This window comes from Bos mutus, chromosome 29 (assembly GCF_027580195.1).
Source record: "Bos mutus isolate GX-2022 chromosome 29, NWIPB_WYAK_1.1, whole genome shotgun sequence".
NCBI classification, from domain to species: Eukaryota; Metazoa; Chordata; class Mammalia; order Artiodactyla; family Bovidae; genus Bos; species Bos mutus.
In genome coordinates this window covers 23,945,598-23,967,508 of record NC_091645.1, presented here as the reverse complement: position 1 = coordinate 23,967,508, position 21,911 = coordinate 23,945,598, and the positions used below count along the sequence as shown (strand labels likewise).

Below are 21,911 nucleotides of genomic sequence, written 5' to 3'. Positions count from 1 at the left end.
AGGCCTGTTAGTTCTGTGTTCCTTACCGGGACCTCCTGTCGTAAAACAACTCATGCAAATAGTTACTATGGTACCTGGCCAGGGTGGACGGTTTCAATCAGTGTGCTTCCCCTAACAGATATTTTATTGACATTGCGTAGTCTGTATACAAATGCAATTGCAAGTTCCTATGTGTAATATAAGACCCTCTGTCCCAGGCGTAAAAGCAGAATTAATGTAGTAGTGAAATGAGTATGAATTCCATTAGTCAAACTATGGGCCCAGACCTGTCACTTAATATCTACATCACCTTAGGAAAGTTATTTAATCTTCAAAACCTCAGTTTTCTCATCTGTAAAATGGAGATGATCATAGGACCCACCTCTGTAGAGCTGCTATGAGGATTAAATGAGATGAGGACTGTAAAGAACTTAGCACAATTCCTAGTGCTTAATTGTGTCTGACTCTTTGTGACCCTGTGGGCTCTTTGTGACCCACCAGGCTTTTCTGTCCAAGGGATTTTTCAGGGAAGAATACTGGAGTGGGTTGATGTTTTCTTTTTCCAGGAAATCTTCCTGACTCAGGGATTGAACCCTCATCTCCTGTGTCTCCTGCGTTGCAGGTGGATTCTTTATGCGCTAAACCATAGGGGAAGCCCAGCACATTGCCTGGTTAATACTAAATGCTTAATACCTCCTGGCTGTTATGGCAATGCATCTAATCAGGGGTGGAGGTGTGTTCTGGGAGACCCCTAAAGCAGTAGGAGCGATGTGGTAGACATCTGGAATTGTGGCATATGAGGATGACTATATTTGGGGGGCACGAGATCTGTCTTCAGACATACGGGTATAGGCCTTTAAGCCACAGCGATACCAGATAGCAGCCACCATGGGCTTGGAAGTAAAAGTCCCTTGTGATTTCTGGCTGTTGGAAGAACTCAGAGAAGGCCAGAAAGGAGTAAGAGATGGCACAGCTAGCTGGGATCTAGACAATAACAATGACAGGACACTTACAATATGGACATGGATGATGATTGGGCCACCAAGAACAATTTATGAAAACCAGATATACACCTTTAAAATAGAATGTGGACCTAAATACCCAGAAGCACCTCCCTTTTGTACGATTTGTAACAAGTCATCTGAATGGAGTTAATAATTCTAATGGAGTGGTGGACCCAAGAACCATGTCAGTGCTAGCAGAGTGGCCAGATTCATATAGCATCAGAGTTGTTCTGCAAGAGCTTTGGTGCCTAATGGTGTCTAAAGAAAATATGAAGCTCCCCCAGCTGCCTGAGACACTCCCTGGTAGTTCAGATGGTAATGAATCTGCCTACAATGCAGGAGACCTGGGTTCAATCCCTGGGTTAGGAAGATTCCCCTGGAGAAGGAAATGGCAACCCACTCCAGTTTTCTTGCCTGGAGAATCCCATGGACAGAGGAACCTGGCGGGCTACAGTCCATGGGGTCACAAAGAGTCACACACCACTGAGTGACTAACACTTTCACTTTTTCAACTGCCTGAAGGACAGTGTTACAGCAGTTAATCTAAAAGGAAAATCACAGACCCTCCCCTACCCCCCTTCAGTATAAGCAGTCTTCATTTTCCACAGTAGTAAATTCTCTAGACATGTCTTGTAGACCTCGAAGTACTGGAAAGAAAGCTCCCATTCAAGGGCAGCTTAAGATACTGTAACTGATGCTATTTTTTGTCCATTTGAAATGTATGTTTTGCTCTAACAAATCATCCTGTCAAATGTAAGCACTGTCCACATAGTTGAACTTCTGGGGTGAAGAAAGTATGTTTTAATTGATTCCTATCATAACTGGTGGGGCACATCTAACTCAACTGTGAAAAAACACCTCACACAGTCACCTTGCTGCTGATTACATGGTGTTGGGTCTCTGCCTTCTCCCCTTTCCCCTCCCCTGCCTCCCTCCCTCCCTGCAGTAGCCCTCAGCTTGGGGTGACTTGCTAGAGTAGATGTGAAGCTTTCCAGTCACAGCCTGTGGGATGCTGCTGAGTGGGTGAGGGTGCTTTGTCTGCATCCCCGGCCTCTTTCTCTAAGTCTTAGATGATGCCCACCCCCCTTTCAAGCCTTCATCCTTTCCCCCACCCTCCACTACTATTCCTCCACAGGCTGAGGCATAGATTGTAACCCCCTCTGCTCCCTTCCTGAAACTGGCTTTTGGTGAGGAATTCAGGACTTTCCCCATGTCTTCTCACTCCACTTTAACTGAAGGGTGCTGCTTTTTCCTTCCTCCTCCTCAAGTCCCTTTTTGCACCATCACCACCCAGAACTTTGCAATGACACTTCCTTGCTTTGACCAGAAGCCATCAGGTATGGCTGGAAAGAGTCTCTGACCTCCCTCATTTAGTTTTGGAACCACATTTATTTATTCTTCATGAGATCCCTCAATTGAGAAGATCCTATGGAGGAAGGCATGGCAACCGAGTCTAGTATTCTTGCCCGGAAAGTCCCATGGACAGAGGAGCCTGGCGGGCTACAGTCCATAGGGTTGCACAGAGTTGGGCATGACTGAAGCAACTTAGCATGCATACACTAGCCTGGGAAATGAATATTGGGTTCTCACCCCTGTTACCCTCTGTTGTCATCGTCAGCTGATGTGTTTGTGTGTGTGTGTTTTTCTTTGTTTTGTTTTTTTAGCTCAGGCTTTGATAAGGTGAAAAGAATAGTTATCAGGGGTGCTGAGACCTGCCAGCCCTCGGAGTCCTTGGTGGTTACACTTGGAGAAAGGCCCCAGAAAGCACTTGCAAGCACACACAATCTCTCTGAATGAATTGTTTTCTCTTCCTGTAATTGCTTTGCTCTTAAAAATTGAAGAAGTTATAAACAGGGCTCTCATTTGGTCATCCTTGCAATTCATTTAGGTCTAATTTGAAAGCTGACAACCGGAACAAAAAGAACATTGAATTTGGTGCATACTTTGGTTTTGGTACTGCTGCTTCTCTTGGTTGTTAGCAGGGATTAAGAAAGAACTCAGTGTGCACAGCAAATCCTTGAAACTCCTGGCAAATGGCTGATTTTTCCACTTTTCTCTTCAGGACCACTAAATGCTTAGATATGGATGCATACCGAAATAAAAGCATTAAAGGCAATGCTAAAGAATGCTCAAACTACTGCACTCATCTCACATACCAGTAAAGTAATGCTCAAAATTCTCCAAGCCAGGCTTCAGCAATACGTGAACTGTGAGCTCCCAGGTGTTCAAGCTGGTTTTAGAAAAGGCAGAGGAACCAAAGATCAAACTGCCAACATCCGCTGGATCATTGAAAAAGCAAGAGATTTCCAGAAAAACATCTATTTCTGCTTTATTGACTATGCCAAAGCCTTTGACTGTGTGGATCACAAAAAACTGTGGAAAATTCTGAAAGAGATGGGAATACCAGACCACCTGACCTGCCTCTTGAGAAACCTGTATGCAGGTCAGGAAAAAACAGTTAGAACTGGACATGGAACAACAGACTGGTTCCAAATAGGAAAAGGAGTACGTCAAGGCTGTATATTATCACCCTGCTTATTTAACTTATATGCAGTGTACATCATGAGAAACGCTGGACTGAAAGAAACACAAGCTGGAATCAGATTGCCCGGGAGAAATATCAGTAACCTCAGATATGCAGATGACACCACCCTTATGGCAGAAAGTGAAGAGGAACTAAAAAGCCTCTTGATGAAAGTGAAAGAGGAGAGGGAAAAAGTTGGCTTAAAGCTCAACATTCAGAAAACGAAGATCATGGCATCCGGTCCCATCACTTCATGGGAAATAGATGGGGAAACAGTGGAAACAGTGTCAGACTTTATTTTTTTGGGCTCCAAAATCACTGCAGATGGTGACTGCAGCCATGAAATTAAAAGACGCTTACTCCTTGGAAGGAAAGTTATGACCAACCTAGATAGCATATTCAAAAGCAGAGACATTACTTTGCCAACAAAGTTCCATCTAGTCAAGGCTATGGTTTTTCCAGTGGTCATGTATGGATGTGAGAGTTGGACTGTGAAGAAAGCTGAGCACTGAAGAATTGATGCTTTTGAACTGTGGTGTCAGAGAAGACTCTTGAGAGTCCCTTGGACTGAAAGGAGATCCAACCAGTCCATCCTAAAGGAGACCAGTCCTGGGTGTTCATTGGAAGGACTGATGCTAAGGCTGAAACTCCAATACTTTGGCCACCTCATGTGAAGAGTTGACTCATTGGAAAAGACCCTGATGCTGGGAGAGATTGGGGACAGGAGGAGAAGGGGACGACAGAGGATGAGATGGCTGGATAGCATCACCGACTTGATGCACATGAGTTTGGGTGGACTCCGGGAGTTGGTGATGGACAGGGAGGCTTGGCATGCTGTGATTCATTTGGTCACAAAGAGTTGGACATGACTGAGCGACTGAACTGAACTGAACTGAACTGAATGTTCTCGTTGTTGTTTTTCAAGAGCTAGAAATCCAACTTAAACTCAATTTTTTAGAAAAGGAAATTAGTAACTTTACCCCTAACTTTGGTCTTCCTTTGTGGCTCGGCTGGTAAAGAATCCGCCTGCAATGCGGGAGTCCTGGGTTCGATCCCTGGGTTGGGAATATCCCCTGGAGAAGGGAAAGGCTACCCACTCCAGTATTCTGGCCTGGAGAACTCCATGGACTGTATAGTCCATGGGGTCGCAAAGAGTCAGACATGACTGAGCAACTTTCACTCTCACTTTCACTCCTAACTTAAAAGTTTAGGGAAACACTAACTTTGAGCCTCATTACATACATAGATTTAGACACTGTCCTTAGGATTTGTCTTTTTCTCTCCACCACTCTGTCTATCCTGCCTTTCCTCTGTGTTGATTCTATTCTTAGGTAGACTGTGCTCTCATAGGGTAAAGATTGTTGCCAAGGACACCAAGCTTTCTCTTAACTCCTCAGCGATTCAATCAATTTCCAAAATATCCTGAAATTGATTTTCCAGGTTGTCAGGGTCCTGTAGCAGAGGCAGTTTTTCAGATGTGAGCAATCCAGGGTTGAACTCTGAACAACCAAGCCTGGGTCACATGTCTATTCCTGAACCAACCCCATAAGCAAGGATTTGAAATGCTCTGTGTGACCACCCTGGATCACACATTTGTTCCTGAGCTGCACCCCATCCCCCCAGCTTACTAGTGGGGAGATGGGGTTTCTAAGCACACTCAAGTAGCTTTCCCAGAAGGTGTGAGAATGAATGAAAGACAAATGAAAGCGATATATGTGTGTCCCCTATGGCTGCATTAGGGACCTGGTGGCAGATAGTGAATAGAATCTTTCCTCTACCTGGCTGACTGCTCATCTGTTGTTCTGGCTGGTTCACTGTGCCCTCGGTAGAGTCTAGGTGGAGAAAGGCTGAGATTCATTCAGATACCAGTGTTAACATTCTCTGGTTTGTCCAGATACCAGCATTAACATTTCTCTAATTCACTCAGATACCAACATTAATCTTCTCTGATTCATTCAGATACCAGCGTTACCAACATACCAAGACACCAGACACCAACATTCTCTGGGGCTGTCCCCCTCCTGTGTCCAGTGGACCCAAAGCTCCTGAGTGTATAATGTATCACTCAACCGGGACCACTGTGAGAGTGAAAGGAAATAAGTATTCTAGGACAACAGGCGGAAGCCAGGGCTGTCCCGGGGACTCTGGGACGTGTAACTGTCCTGTATTCTGCCAGTGTTGACAGAACCCTTACTGTGCTGGCTCTGGGGCAAAGCAGTGAAAAGGGTGTTAATTTGGGATGTTTGTTCCAGCTTCTTTCTCTCCATGAATTGTAGCCTGCCAGTCTCCTCTGTCTGTGGGATTTCCCAGGCAAGAATACTGGAGTGGGTTGCCATTTCCTACTCCAGCAAATCCAAGAATGCAGGATATTCCCATTTATGAGTGTCTTCTTAGTGTCTTTCATCAAAGTTTTACAGTTTTCATTGCACAGATCTTTTACCTCCTTGGTTAAATTAATTTCTAAATATTTCATTTTTTGATTGCATTGTAAATGGGAATTTTAAATTTCTTTTTTGATTAGTTTGTTCCTAGTATATAGTATAGTATATAGAAACACAACTGATTTTTATATGTTGATTTTATATCCTATAACTTTACTGAATCCATTTATTAGTTCTAACAATATTTTACTGGAATCTTTAGGATTTTCTTTATATAAGATCACATCGTCTACAAACAGGGATAGTCTAACTCTTTCCTTTCCAATTTGGATGCCCTTTACTTCTTTTGCTTGCCTAATTGCTCTGGCTACATTTTCCAGTGTTTTCTTTTAAATGTGGTTGACATACAATACTAAATTTGTTTCAAGTGTACAGCATGGTGATTCAACATTTGAATACATTACAAAATTCTGGCACTATATTGATTGGAAATGAAAGAGTGGGTACCCTTGTCTTATTCCTGGTCTTAGAAGAAGAGCTTTCAACTTTTCACTATTAATTTTGATGTTAGCTGTGGGTTTGTGATATATGGCCTTTATCATGTTGAGATACATTCCTTCTGTACTTAAGTTGCTGAGAATTTTTATCATGAAAAAAATGTTGAATTTTTCAAATGCTTTTTTTGTGTCTGTTGAGATGATTATATGATTTTATCCTTTATTCTGCTAATGTGTATCACATTTGTTGGTTTGCATACATTGACTCATTCTTGCGACCTAGGGATTCATAAACAAAAGAATGAAATTGGGTCCTCATCTTACATCACACACAAAAATTAACTTGAAATGTATTAACATGAAACTATTCATCTTCTAGAAGAAAGCAAAGAAAAAGCTCCTTGACATCAGTCTTGCAATGATTCAGGGGAAATGACACCCATAGCATAGGCAATAAAAGCAAAAATGAACCAAAAGAATTACACCAAACTAAAAGGCTTCTATACCACAAAGGAAGCAATCAACAAAATGAAAAGGCTACCCACAGAATGGGAGAATATATTTGCAAACCATATATCTGATAAGGGGGTAACATAAAAAATATATAAGGAACTCAAACAACTCAGCAGCAAAAAGCAAACAACTCAATTAAAAATAAAAAATGATGCTCTTGAAGGTGGAAGATGAGATGGCTTTGTGGACAATTTTATTTTTATTCTACTATGGGGTTCAGCATCATAGACTTCAACTATATTATTTATTTTTTTTCTTAGAGAATTCTGGACTCTGGATAGAAAGTGTTCTTTTCCTCTTCACTTTGGTACCTACATTGTACTCCTGAGTTTAGGAGACCGAAAGAGTAGCTAGAAGAATCCAAGTGCCCTCATATGATTTTGGTGACCTTGTGCTATTTGAAATCTCTTCAGATAACTTCTTGGGTATATCACCTCTTAAGAATGGATTGATGATGAGTTTAATTTCATGTTTTTTTTCTGGACAAATATGGGGTTCGCCAGGCCAGGACTTAATTTGATAAGAGCATTCTAGTAAGTAAAAGTTTAAATACTTTCCATTTCCTGATGAGAAGGTATAGTCTGTGCAAACTCTAATCATATTAAAATATTTCTCAGTCAGTTCAGTAGCTCAGCCATGTCTGACTCTTTGCAACCCCATGGACTGCAGCATGCCAGGCTTCCCTGTCTATCACCAACTTCCAGAGCTTGCTCAAACTCATGTCCATCAAGTGGGTGATGCCATCCAACCATCTCATCCTCATCCCCTTCTGCTCCTGCCTTTAATCTTCTGCATCATCAGGGTCTTTTCTAAGGAGTCAGTTCTTCACATTTCTATCAACTGCTAATTATATCAGTGGTCTTTCTTACAGGACTTAATAAACAGTTTATGTGTTCCATTCTCAAGGAAACTTCCTCTCTTAACTTCTATGGCAACTCATTTGTACTGTTCTAAGGACGCTTTTTCTTATTAATACCTTTCTTTGTATAAGGAACAGTATTTCTCCTTCTAGACTGTAAGCTCCGTAAAGCCTATGACTGTGTTTCCCACCTCCATGTCTCCACCACACCCTGCAGAGGACAGGCGATCCTCAGTGTTTTGATGGATGAATTAATATATGATTTGGAATTTAGGAGAGGAGGAATTGATGACTTTTTAAAAAAATACATTTTTAAAAATTTGCAAAATACAGAAAGTGAAAGTGAAGTAGCTCAGTTGTGTCAGACTCTTTGCAACCCCGTGGACTGTAGCCTACCAGGCTCCTCCCTCCTTGGGATTCTCCAGGCAAGAATACTGGAGTGGGTTGCCATTTCCTTCTCCATGGGATCTTCCCGACCCAGGGATCGAACCCAGGTCTCCCACATTGCAGGGAGATGCTTTAACCTCTGAAGCAAAATACAGAGATAAATAGAAAACAGACATTATCTATACCCCTATTATTGACAGTCACTATAAATACTTCAATTTATCTTTTTTTCTTAACATATATTTAGACAATATATTTTGCCGTAAAATTGCAATATTACTTAAATACAGGTCTGCATCTTTTTTAAACTCCTTACTATGTAGTTTGAGCATTTCCTAAGTCATTAAATATTTTTCCAAAACACCATTTTGAATGGCTACATACTATTTCAATGATGACTAGATAATGATTTACTTGTGGATATTGGATTGATTGTCATATGGGCTATTATAGACATGCTTTGATGGACATCTTTATGCAAAAAGAGAATGCACAATTTGGTATGTTCTTAGAAATAAATTTATTATGCCTAAAGTTTAAGAGTTTTTGGTACACATTTTCAGTTCCCTTCCATTTTTCTCCATGTGTACGGGTGTGCTGTGTGCTAAGTTGCTTCAGTCATGTCCGATTCTGTGTGACCTTTTGAACTGTAGCCTGCCAGGCTCCTCAGTCCATGGGTACTCTCCAGGCAAGAATCCTGGAGTGAGTAGCTGTTCCCTTCTCCAGCCATTTTTCTTCAAAGGTGTCTCCAAATAGTCATTTAGTAGATGATCCTTTATTCACAGGGGTGACACAGAGGAGGACCACCTACTGCAGATAGTAATAATGACATCTGCACAGCAGGGTGAGTTTAAAAAGTGCTTCTTTCTTATTTCTTTTGTACCTAGGAGTTATTTTCTACTCAAGCAGATATTATTTCCATCTTACAAATGAAAAAAAAAAACAAAACCCTAAAGCTTGAGAAGATTAAATAATTTGTTCAAGATCTCATAGCTCATCAGAAGTTTTATGTTTCTTTCAACTACACGTGTTCAAGACACAAAAAGGAGATGGGATGTATATGGAAGGATAAATTCAACAGATGTAACATAAAGAATCTTTGATGGTTGGAAATAGAACCTCAAAGGAGAGAGTGGCACATTTTGTGAGTAGATTAGTGAAAAAAACCTTTTGGAGCTAGGGCTGTCAATTTAGATTCTAGGAACATTTCACAAAGGGTAGTCCCTTAAACTTAAACTCCTAAACCTCAGAAATACTCTCCAGAAATACCTTGATAACTTTTTATCTTTGTGATCCCCTAATTATATCTGGCTGGAGATTGCATTCTAGGCTAGAAGTGATTTTATCAGGAGGAAAGGTTGTCTAGAACTTGTTTTAGGTCCCCAGGCGCTGTCAGAGCTAGAAGGGACTTTAGAAATCATTTTAATTCCCTCATATAAACTAAGTCGCAGAGAGGAGAAGTAACTCACTCAGGGTCATACAGGATCACACAAGGTCTACACAGTGCAGATCTAACAGAGTAAGTACAGAGAAGGAAACAGGTTAAAATAAAGCAAAGCAATTGGTCTGTACCAAAGGAGGTCTTAATTCACTTAGCACAGTATGAGTATTCCTATTGTGTTACATCCAAAAGCAGTTTCAATTTACACATAATGCAAGGAAATGTCTGTGTAAATCCCTCAAATAAGCTTTCCTGTTTTTTTTTTAATTACACTTCTTTTTTTTACTTTTAGTTAAGTGATTTACTTAATAGAATCTTATGAGAGTCCTACAGATAAGAAAACAGAGTCATGTATTACCAGGCATCTTAGTAAAGTGTAAGTAAATCAGATCAGTTGTTTCTGAACCTGGTTGATTTTCAAAATCACTTGGAGGACTTTTTGAATAAACAGATTGCCAGAGTCCCACTCCAGGGATTCTGATTTAGTAGGTCTGATGAATTAGACTGCTTCCTCCCAAACTTATTTTCAAAAAAAGAAAAGATTTTCTTTTTTTTTTTTTTATTTTTTTTTTAAAAGAAAAGATTTTCAATTGTAAACTGCATCCTTGAAAATAAGATCATGAATTCGCAAGAAGTCTTAATACATAACACAGAATGCTTTTTTTGAAATGTCAAAGTCAAGTGACCATTCCTGTTTAAAAATTAATTTGGAGTGACAATAGATACTAAGTGTCTATCCAAAATGGCCCTATACTTAGAAAGGTCTGAAAAAGTTAAGTTAGGAAGGCAGTAATAGTCAATAAATGGATTTTCTGTTGTATATATGTTTATACAGATGTTGTAAGTGAGACTTTTCAAAAAAACCCATAGGTTGCTGACAGCAGACAACTTTGCATATGTGTGTTAACAGGAGAATGTGCTGTGTTTCAAATGAATGGGGAAGCGGGTCTAAATGACTTTCAGATTAGCTGGAACAGATGGAAGGGTCACAGTTGAACAACTTGACACAGCAGCATAAAGGCAACGCTGGAGTGGAGTTCATTGCCTCTGACAGACGCTGTCAGTCAGCCCCAGTGCTCTCTCAAGTTAACCAACAGCCTAGGCCTTTAAAGATTTAAAAATGAATGATTTTCAAAAGTATTTTGAGAAAAGAACTGGAACTTGTCTTTTTTTTTTTTTTTCAGGACAAAACTCTATCTGGGACCCACTAAGGATTTTAGAAACAAAGCATTAGATTATAGACACTTTGGAAATTAATATGCTGTAACTTGGAATTAGGGCCTTTCAGTAATAAATCATTTTGTAAAAATTTTGTTCACACGATGGCTTTTGAGAGTCTTATTGTCACACTAATTAAAACGCAGTGCAGAATACCAGAATGAAGGAAATGCAAGTGTTTTTTCCTTAACTATTCCGCATGTATTTTGATCCAGTGTTGTTATAACAATAAAGTGAAATGAAAGTCACTCAGTCATGTTCAGTTCTTCAGGGCCCCATGGACTGTAAACCACCAGGCTCCTCTGTCCATGGGAATCTCCAGGCCAGCATTCTGGAGTGGGTAGCTGTTCCCTTCTCCAGGGGATCTTCCCAACCCAGGGATAGAACCCAGGTCTCCCACATTGCAGGTAAATTCTTTACCATCTGAGCCACCAGTAACAATATGTACAAGCAAATATTAAAATATACCACATTTATGTTATTTTTTCTAGGTCTAACTTTTTAACTTGATATGTGTTAAACTTTGCATGTAGCCCAAATGGTTAAAACACACACACACACACACACACACACACAGAAAGCTTCAAGAATAAGCTGGGACTTGGAGGTAGCCTTGCCCCCTCAGGCCACTTAGGGGACCGTTAAAGAGTCTGAAGACTCCCTCAGACCATCAGCACCAGGTGGACTCACTGTAGAAAGCTACTATTTTCTTTCCTGCCTCAACACTGCTGATTAATCCAAATTAATACATCAGTTCCTAGGTGCTTCTATGCATGTTGCTAGAAAGGTTGAAATTCTGGAAATTTCAGAAAGATTGCAAAAAAAAAAAAAAAAAGAAAAAGAATGCTTACCATTTGCAACAACATGGATGGATCTAGAGGATATTATGCCAAGTGAAATAAGTCAGATAAAGACAAATACCATACAGTTTCTCTTATATGTGGAATCTAAAAAACAAAGCAAATGTAGTGCAATAGAAACAGATGCATAGATACAGAAAACAAACAGGTGGTTGTCGGAGAGGAGGGCTTGAGGGGCTAAGTGAAATAGGTAAAGGAGATTAAGAGGTACAAACTTCTAGTTACAAAATAAGTCACAGGGATGAAATACACAGTGTGTGGAATATAATCAATAACATTATATTAACTTTGTATGATGACAGATAGTAAGTAGACTTATCATGGTGATCATTTTCCCTGTGTAGAAATACTGAATCTCTATGTTATGTACCTGAAACCAGCACAGTGTTATCGGTCAGTTATACGTTAGTTGAAAAGAAAAGAGAGAGGGAGGGACTCTGATTTTCATCGTTGGCTGACTGTGGACTCTTAATAGTCCCGTGAACTCAGAGTGCCCATGGAAAGCAGAGACAAGATGCTAATTATTAGAAGGGACTCTTGCACAATATATGTCATGACTAAGTGATTACCCTTGTAGCTTGATCTCCATTTGCGGAGGCTAGCATCCATTTGAAAAATAGTGACTTGAGAAGCAGATGAGTCACTGGAGCATCCTGCTGATGGTATTTCTATGACTCTAGTGGCATTTTAGGGGCTTCCCGGGTGGCGCTAGTGGTAAAGAACCTGCCCGCCAATGCAGGAGACCTAACAAGTGCAGGTTCGATCCCAGGGTCAGGAAGATCTCCTGGAAGAGGGCATGGCAACACACTCCAATATTCTTGCCTGGAGAATCCCATGGACAGAGGAGCCCAGCTGGCTACAGTCCATGGGGTCGCACAGAGTTGGACACGACTGAAGTGACTTAGCACGTACGCACACACAGTGACACTTTATAGCCTAAAGACATTTTCATAGGCCCATGGGCTGTGGCCCAAAGCTTCAAAGGCTGGAATACGATTCCCTTGCACTTATCCATGTCATAGCACTACCATTGCCTCCACAAACAATGATCCGTCTTTGAAAATCTCTTACGCATAGCCTAGAAGAGAGAGTCTTTAACTGCATGATTCCAGCCTAGTCACAGCCACTTTTCTGACGTAGACACTTGAATCAAGCTGAGATTGAGTCAGTCAGCAGTGTTGTTCATCGGAGTTGTAGGTGTGCAAAGTAGTCAACGTGTCTACCCAAAGCCTCATGCAGCTAGAATTTTGAAAGAATAAAAACTAAAAGTTTTGCAGAGGAAACTAATCTGTAAGAGGAAGAGTAGATTAGATATGGACAAAGGAGTCAAGGTGAGAGATCTGCATGGCTCCAGGTAGAGGAAAAGAACGGATAATTGTTCTGTTCTCACAAGACCTTGCTGTGCATTCTGCAGTTGGATTGCGGGAAATTCATCTTTATCCTCATGCTAAACTTACTTAAATTAATTTGACGAAGTTTCTGTTATGTACAAGCAAATATTATGACAAGAAAACTATGAAATTTCCATTATTCCTTTAAATTAAAAAAGTTTATTGGGCACCTGCCACCTACTATGTACCTGACACTGTGCCAACCTTTAGGACTACAGTAATGGAAAAGGCAGTGACAGACTCCTAAGCAGTTTACAATTTGTGTTAATGTGTCTTGTACCTTCCCAGCCATCTTCTCCAAGCCACTTGTGGGGCTTGTACTACAAATCTAGAGAAGTAAACCAAAGTCTTCCTCTGCTTCCATCTCTCTTCCTTTCTCCATTCATCTCTTTGCTAACCGGCCCTCTAAGTGCCAAAATGCACTCACTCTGGGTGACGCCAAGGAGGTTCTTTTTCCCATTGTGTTCTGCCTGCCCTTATTTATTTATTTTTTAGCCACACCACATGGCTTGCAGGATCTTAGTTCCCCAACCAGGCACCTCTGCAGTGAAAGCATGGAGTCCCAACTACTGGACAGCTGGGGAATTCCCTCTGCCTTCCTATCTTAAAACTTCCTTCTCCATGTCCAATTTTCATAGGTCCCTGCTAAAGAATGACTATGTATTAATGAATCATACATGTGGATGGGTCATTAATGAATTATTGTGGTATTTGTGTCATTTATCTGTTCTAGGGGGAACAACTATTAAATATCTTTTTTATTGTGGTAAAATACATATAATCTTAAAGTTGAATATTTTAACCATTATAAGGTGTACAACAATGGCATTTGGTACATACACATCACCCTTATCTAGTTCCAGAATATTTTTATCACGCCCCCCCCTGCTCCACACACACCAAAAAACCTACCCACTAAGCCCCTTACTCTTCATTGACCCTCCCCCAGCCCCTGGCAACCATTAATCCACTTTCTGTCTCTATGGATTTGCCTCTTCTGGACTTTTCATATCTACAGAATCATAAAATATGTGGCCTTAACATTTTCAAGATTTGTCTATTCAGTAGTATAGATACTGGGCTTCCCTAGTGGCTCAGTTGGAAAAGAATCTGCCTGCAATGCAGGATATCTGGGTTCAATCCCCGGGTCAGGAGGATCCCCTGGAGAAGGAAATGGCAAACCCACTCCAGTATTCTTGCCTGGATAATTCCATGGACAGAGGAACGGGGCAGACTACAGTTCATGGGGTCGCAAAGAGTCAGACACGACTGTGCAACTTTCACTTTCATAGATACTATTTCATCCCTTTTTATGACTAAATAATATCCCTTGTATAGGTGTAACACATTTTGTTTGTCCATTCATCAGCTGAAGAATATTTGGGTTGTTTTCACCTTCTATTCTGGCTATTGTAATTAGGGTTGCTGTGAACATTCATGTACAAGTTGTTATTTAAGTGAATGTATTTCTAAAGAGAACTTGATGATATAGAAAAGTTACAAAATATTCTTAAAGTGAGTAAAAGCCTATGAAACTATAATTAGAGTCAGATTCAATTTTATAGTTTAATATATAGAGACTAGATGAATAGAAAAATCTCTGAAAGATTCACTTGTTTCTAAGTCACAGATCTATGGATAAATTCTTTTATACTTTTTCAGTTTTCTATAATTAACACATATAATTTTATAACAAGGAAAATCAACTTATTTAGCAACTTATGTAAGCAACTTCTTTAAAAATGAGTGCTTAGGGGTGAGAAAATAGAGGTAGTGAGGGCTCCGGTTGTTTTGAGGACCATGTCTGGCACAGGAGATGCTCGGTGATGCAGTACTAGTGGAGGATGAAGAATTGAAGGATTTTTAAAAAGAGGTAACTTAAACATATCTTCAGTCTGCACAAAAGAATCTGGCAAAGAGTGAAAGGGTAATAATATAGGGAAAGAGGAAGAACAAGGTCCTGATCTTAGAGAAATCAGAAAAGGACGTGATCAGGAATAGAGACTGGCCTAAGAATAGGAAAAGATCCATCTTCCTCTTCAATGAGAGGGTGTTTTGGTGAGAGAGCAGGCCACATAGAGATAAATTATAGGTATATAGAAAAAGTTTGAGGGGTTTCATACCTAATATACTTAATATTCTTGGTGAAACAGGTTAAGTCAGATGTTGGAAAGAGTAGAAAAGATTGTGTTGCAACCTTGAGTAAAAATAATGAAAGCTTAGCATGTTTAATGGAGAAGGCGATGGCACCCCACTCCAGTACTCTTGCCTGGAAAATCCCATGGATGGAGGAACCTGGTAGGCTGCAGTCCATGGGGTCATGAAGAGTCTGACACAACTGAGCGACTTCACTTTCACGCATTGGAGAAGGAAATGGCAACCCACTCCAGTGTTCTTGCCTGGAGAATCCCAGGGACAAGGGAGCCTGGTGGGCTGCTGTCTATGGGGTGGCACAGAGTGGGACACGACTGAAGTGACTTAGCAGTAGCAGCAGCATGTTTAAGGGAAATAATCAGGGACACCCAGACTTCTGCAGCACTCAGTCTGCCCTTTATTACCTTCACTGTATTCTAAAATCCATTAGTTATACTTTCCTTGTTTAAGAAAACTATATATAGATTTTTTTCCCCTTTCATTGCCAAATTGATCCTGTTTTATAGATGCAATAGCTTCTAGAGCATATTGATAATACAATTTGGAGATGTTTCTATAGTTCTCTTTTGCTATTAGGGCTGTATATCATCTCATATCAACCCTTTCTTTGGAATTGCTTAATATTGCTATATATCCAGAAAATTCTTTCCCTTTGCTCATCCTTACACTTGGAAGCCTTTATTTGTCCAGTATTGAGATTTCTATGATTGATTATGTGTCACCTTTACATACCTCTTTAAACTTAGATGAAAGGGAACATACACACTTCAGATTTATATAGTATTGCTTTTGCACTCAGAGTTAGGTTGGACTGTATCAGAGATATGAAATAACATTATTTGCAATGAGAGAGAGATTTGTGTTGTATGTAAAGATCTGAAAAGAATCATTCTAGCGCTGGTAAGGCAGGTCTCTCCAAGTCCTGAGAGACTCAGGCTCCTTCTGTCTTGCCACAATCAGGGTGTTTCCTATGCTCATGGTTCCAGCCACCACACCCACATTCCAGGTAGCAAGATAGAGGAAAGGGGAAAGAAGAGACTAAGGGAAGTTTATGGACTCTACCACATGATGCTTTTACTTCCATTTCATTGGCTAGGACTTAGTCACATGACTGAATCCTACCTGCAAGGCAGGCTGGGAAATGTACATTTTATTCTAAGTGATCATCTGCCTCACTAAACAGTTCACTGTTTAGCAGAGAGAGGGGAATGGGCAACCCCTATGAGGGGCAACCCATAGTTTATGTCACTCAATGATAAGAGAAGTCACTTCATCTACTGGAGTAGAAGGAAGCAGTCACCAGCAGTGTCAAGGAAAGGATACTGACTTGTGTGTAAGATGTTTCTTTTTCGGGTATAGTTGTCTGAGTTAACCTCACTCAGTTTCGTCTCTAACTTGCAGGACTGCTCTTTCAAGGATCCACCTTTGGCTGGGTGCTTTGTGCATTTTGACTGGCCATCCATCCATGTCAGGTGTGGTCTTTGCAAAAGAATTCCTATTCCATTTGTGTTAGAGCATTCTGCCTTTCTACAGGCTTTAGGAAACTTGAAATTTGATTTACTTTATTGATTTCCCCAAGGAAATGCTGCAAACTAGAGGTTGCTATCTGGATTCCATTGGGGTTTCTTCCATGGACAACTCATGGCATTCTGATGGGCCATCCAGAAACATGGTACTGCTTGTATTATAATCTGTAGTAATTAGAAATTATAAACCCATTCATCTAACTTTAAGGAAGGAGCAGTTTTTGTGAGGATGCACAGAAACTGAATCTGGTACCAGAAAACCACCAGTACCTCAGGTAGCTGCTCTCTTGGTCTCTCCTATGGGCCATGTGATTTTTCATAATGATGTTACAGCTTCATCCATGTCTGGTCCAGGTTCCTTGCTCTCTATCACCCAGCATCCTCCTAGACTCGGTGAGCCTGTGGTCCCAAGCAGACACCCCAGCCTCAGGTTTGCCTCAAAACTCTTCTGTTCAGCTGTAGCAGCTACTGTCTTGCTCTTGTTCATCACAGAAGAATCTGGATTGACCCAGCTCAATTTTGCTAAAAGGCTTTTTAGGTATGAGCAGGATGAGAAGAACACAGTGCCGAACATGGCTGTTAAGAGCAGTGGGGACTGTAGCTCTCGCTGGGCTTGTCTGCAGTTGCTTCTAACCTAAGTTGTCTCCAGGACTGTTCCATATCCATTGTCTTCTTAGCCAACAAGAATAAATGCCAGCCTCCTGAGCCATGCGTTCAAGGCTGCACCCTCTTAAATGTGCCCAATCTACTGAGCGTGCCTCCCACTCACCCTCTTTGCCAGTCTCCCTGAACTATTTACTGCAAAACCCCCCATAGATAGTCCCACCTCCAGGCCTTTGCTCACACTGTGTCTGCCTTGCCTTCCCCACTCCTGTCAGCCTTCAGAGGCCAGCCAGAGTTGCTCCTCCTTTATAACAGTAACAGCTACTGCTTGTTGAACATCTGCCAAGAGCCAGGTATTCTCCCAGATACTTTACATATCCAACTTCATTTAATCCTCTCTACTTACCTTTCCTTGGAGAAGGAAATGGCAACCGACTCCAGTATTCCTGCCTGGAGAAGCCCGTGGACAGAAGAGCCTGGCAGGCTACAGTCCATGTGGTCGCAAAGAGTCGGACACGACTTAGTGACTAACACACACACACACACACACACTTACCTTTCAGAGTAGGTATCATTATTCCCATTCTACAGCTAGACAAAAGAAGGATTGGAGGAGTTAAAGTACTTACACAAATTCATGCAGGGAGCAAATGTCAAAGTTGGAATTCTGGCCCCAGAGTCTGATTCAGAGTCTGTACTTTTTCTTAACCCATGCTAAGTCGTGAAGAATTTCCTGATAACTCGAATCCCCGATTTTCTTGACCTGTTTGGAATAGTACCTGATGTCTATTCTGAATGACTGATTTGACATTTAATAGATGATATGGTTGTCTTTTGGGGTGTGAATCTTCCCTCCTCAATTAAACTCTAAACCTATTGGTTCTCAATGGGTTGGCACTGCCCCTCAGAGGCATTTTGTAAATATTTATGTGTGGTGACTAGTGATCACGTTGATTGGTGAGGACTATTGTCATATACATGCAGAGGCAATGCAGAGGATAGTCCCAGACAATAATTACACCACAAGTCACAAAATTTTGTGGTATTCCACTAGATATTCAAAGTTAAAAACTTTTTGTAATTGTCTAAGGCTCAAACCTAACTCTGGTTTATTTTTATTTTTTATTTATTTTTAATTGAAGGATAATTGCTTTACAGTATTATGTTGGTTTCCACCAAACATCAACATGAATCAGCCAAACTCTGTTTTACCTATTTTTTGTTCTTGTTCAGTTGCCAAGTCATGTCCAACTCCACAACCCCATGGACTGCAGCACGCCAGGCCTCCCTGTCCCTCACCATCTCCTGGAGTTTGTCCAAGTTCATGGCCATTGCATCAATTATGCCATACAACCATCTCATCCAATGTCACCCCCTTATCCTCCTGCCTTCAATCTTTCCCAGCATCATGGTCTTTTCCAGTGAGTCGGCTCTTCGTATCAGGTGGCCAAAGGATTGGAGCCTGTAGACACCAAGTAATCATTGCACAGTTTAATATACAGAGAATTTCCCAGGAATGTAGCAACCACTGTTAAAAAACAAAGAAGGGCTATTTTATATATATGTGTATATATATATATATATATTTTTGCTTTACATAATTTTGCTGTTTTCTGTCAAACTTCAACATGAATCAGCCATAGGTATACATATACCCCCTCCCTTTTGAACCTCCCTCCCATCTCCCTCTCCATCCCATCCCTCTAGGGATAAATATGTAAAATATCTATTTTACATATGGTAATGTCCGTTTCCATGTTACTCTTTCCATACATCTCACCCTCTCTTCCCCTCTCCCCATATCCATTTTGTTTAGCCTGGCCTTTGACTAAGAGTTTTCAACCGCTTCAGAAAATTACATCCACTGATGGCAACACTGTTTGTGGTGCTTGATTCTCCAGCAAAATACAGGTCTGTTGATCTACTTTTATAGTGACCGCATTTACAATAATCCTACATGTAGATAAAAACTTTTGATCTCTCATAACTTTAGTGTAAGCTTCCTCAAGCATTTACATATTTAAATATATGCTACTATAAATTATTTTCCTTTTATTTCTCCTTTATATCTCTGACAGGGTATCACTTTTTTTTTTTTTTTTTTGAAATTATATATGTAGGTTGTTGTTGTTCAGTCGCTTAGTCATATCCGACTCTTTGTGACCCTATGGACTGCAGCACACAGGCTTCCCTGTCCTTCACCAACTCCTGGAGCTTGCTCAAACTCATGTCCATTGAGTCAGTGATGCCCTCTAACCATCTTGTCCTCTGTCATCCCCTTCTCCTCCTGCCTTCAATCTTTCCCAGAATCAGGGTGTGTTCTAATGAGCAGGCTCTTCGCATCTGGTGGCCAAAGTATTAAGAGTATCAGCTTCAGCATCCGTCCTTCTCATGAACATTTAGAGTTAATTTCCTTCAGGATTGACTGGTTTGATCTCCTTGCAGTCCAAGGGACTCTTGAGAGTCTTCTCCAAAACCACAGCTCAATATGTAGTTTATATCATATATGATAATGTGTGTGTATGTTCAGTCACTCAGTCACGTCCAACTCTTTGCGACCCCGTGGACTGTAGTCCGCCAGTTTCCTCTGTCCATGGAATTTCCCAGGACAGATTCTTCCCAGGCAAGAATACTGGAGTGGTTTGCCATTTCCAACTCCAGGGGATCTTCCTGACCCAGGGATTGAACCCACGTCTCTTGCATTGGCAAGCAGATTCTTTACCAGTGAGTCCTGGAAGGTATATGATAATACCTATAGATTGTTTTAGTATAGTAAAAGGGATGTTAACACTATGTATGGAGAGAGAAAAGGATGAAGAAGCAGGGCTGTGAGCCCTGGGAGGGCAAAGACTAAGTCTTATGCTGGTGTGACTCCTCAGGACTCCTGGTGGAACTCTGTGTACTTTGGAAAGAGGTGAGCATTTTGGGCATAAACTGAGAGCAGGAGGTGGCTTCAAAAAAGACTGGAAGTCCCTTTCTCTCAGAGTTCATTCATGTTTGAAAATTGAATGGCAATGCAATATCTCTTGTTCCTGAACATGCCTCTTGGGCCGACACTTTTGAGCTTTGACTGTTCCTCCACCTGGAAGCTCATTTCCTCTTTCAACCAATCTTTGCAAGAACAAATCCAGATTTATCTTTTAAGGCACAATTCAAGAGAATTTTCCTGATCCTATCCTTTCACCTGCCAATTCTTGAAAACTGAACTCGTCTCTCTTTTTTCTGTACTCCCACAATATTTTGCTTGCACCTCTTTTGTGGCACAGTGGGTTTTTTAAACCATGGCTTAGAGTTCTTTGTATGTAATCTCCTTATCCTACTCTGAGAGTGAGTTCTTGGCCGTGGGGATCATTTATTGACTCATTTCCATATCCCTACACATGGAAAAGTGGCTTCCCGGATGGAACTAGTGGTAAAGAACCCGCCTGCCAGTGCAGGAGACATAAAAGACATGGATTCTATCCCTGAGTCAGAAAGATCCCCTGGAGAAGGGAATGGATACCCATTCCAGAATTCCTGCCTGGAAAATTCCATGGACAGAGGAGTCGGGTGGGCTACAGTCCATAGAGTCGCAAAGAGTAGGACACAACTGAGCAATTTAGTGCACACACACACGCATATTGCAGAGGACCGGGCACAGAGTAGGTGTTCAGTAGACAGCTGAATGAGTAAGTGAATTACTCACAAGTAGTCCTGCTGAGAGGAAAGATGTCTCAGAGTGATGGGTTCTCTGGGGTGGGTTGGAATTGGGGTGGAATTCCCTTTGAACAATTTCCCCCAGGACTTTACCTCAGACAGCTTTGTGCTGATCCTAAAGGGGGAGCAACTTGAATAGGACACAAATGCCTTTCTTCTTGTTAAGAGAAAGAATGCTCACGTGTTCAGTGAGGGAGCCTCCTTCCTAGCCTCTAGCCCGCTTGATTCTTGAGGTTCCAATTAAGAATCTGCCTGCAGTGTAGGAGACCTGGGTTCAATCCCTGCGTTGGGAAGATCCCCTGGAGAAGTAAATGGCAACCTGCTCCAGTATTCTTGCTTGGAGAATCCCACGGACAGAGAAGCCTGGTGGGCTACAGTCTAGGGGGCCGCAAGAGTCGGACACAACTGAGTGGCTAAACCAGCACCAGCACACACCAATCAGCGTGTGGATTAAAACCTTGTGGTTTCATAGAGGAAGTGTTGCTGGTGCCTGATATTTCAAAACAAAGACCTCAGAGATGGGTCACCTTGAAGTTTGCATTTTGTGCCAATGATGTTCCAGAGGAAATGCTGGGGGAATAAGAAGAGGAAAGGAGGTTGCCCCCACTTTTGGCCTCATTTTCCTCTAAATGAGAAATCTCTAAAAGGATCTTTCTATCTTTCTGGTAGGGAGGCAGCAAGGCATTTGTTTTGTTTATTTCACACAATGAAGTAAAAGGTGAACAAAGAATAAAGAGAACAGTAATCCAAAGTCTTATATAATATTTTCCCTAAGTGCTCTCATGCCTCAGTGATCTTAAAAGAGGCCTTTGAAGTCATGGGGATATTCACTCCCATTATTTGAATGAGGAACTATAACAAAATGTGTCCACCTAGGG

At 41.2% G+C, this 21,911-nt stretch overlaps 1 pseudogene; it reads left to right on the top strand.

Moving 5' to 3' along the window:
- Nucleotides 1-21,911, top strand: part of LOC102285895 (ubiquitin-conjugating enzyme E2 variant 1 pseudogene) — a 41,346-nt pseudogene that overhangs the window by 2,830 nt on the left and 16,605 nt on the right.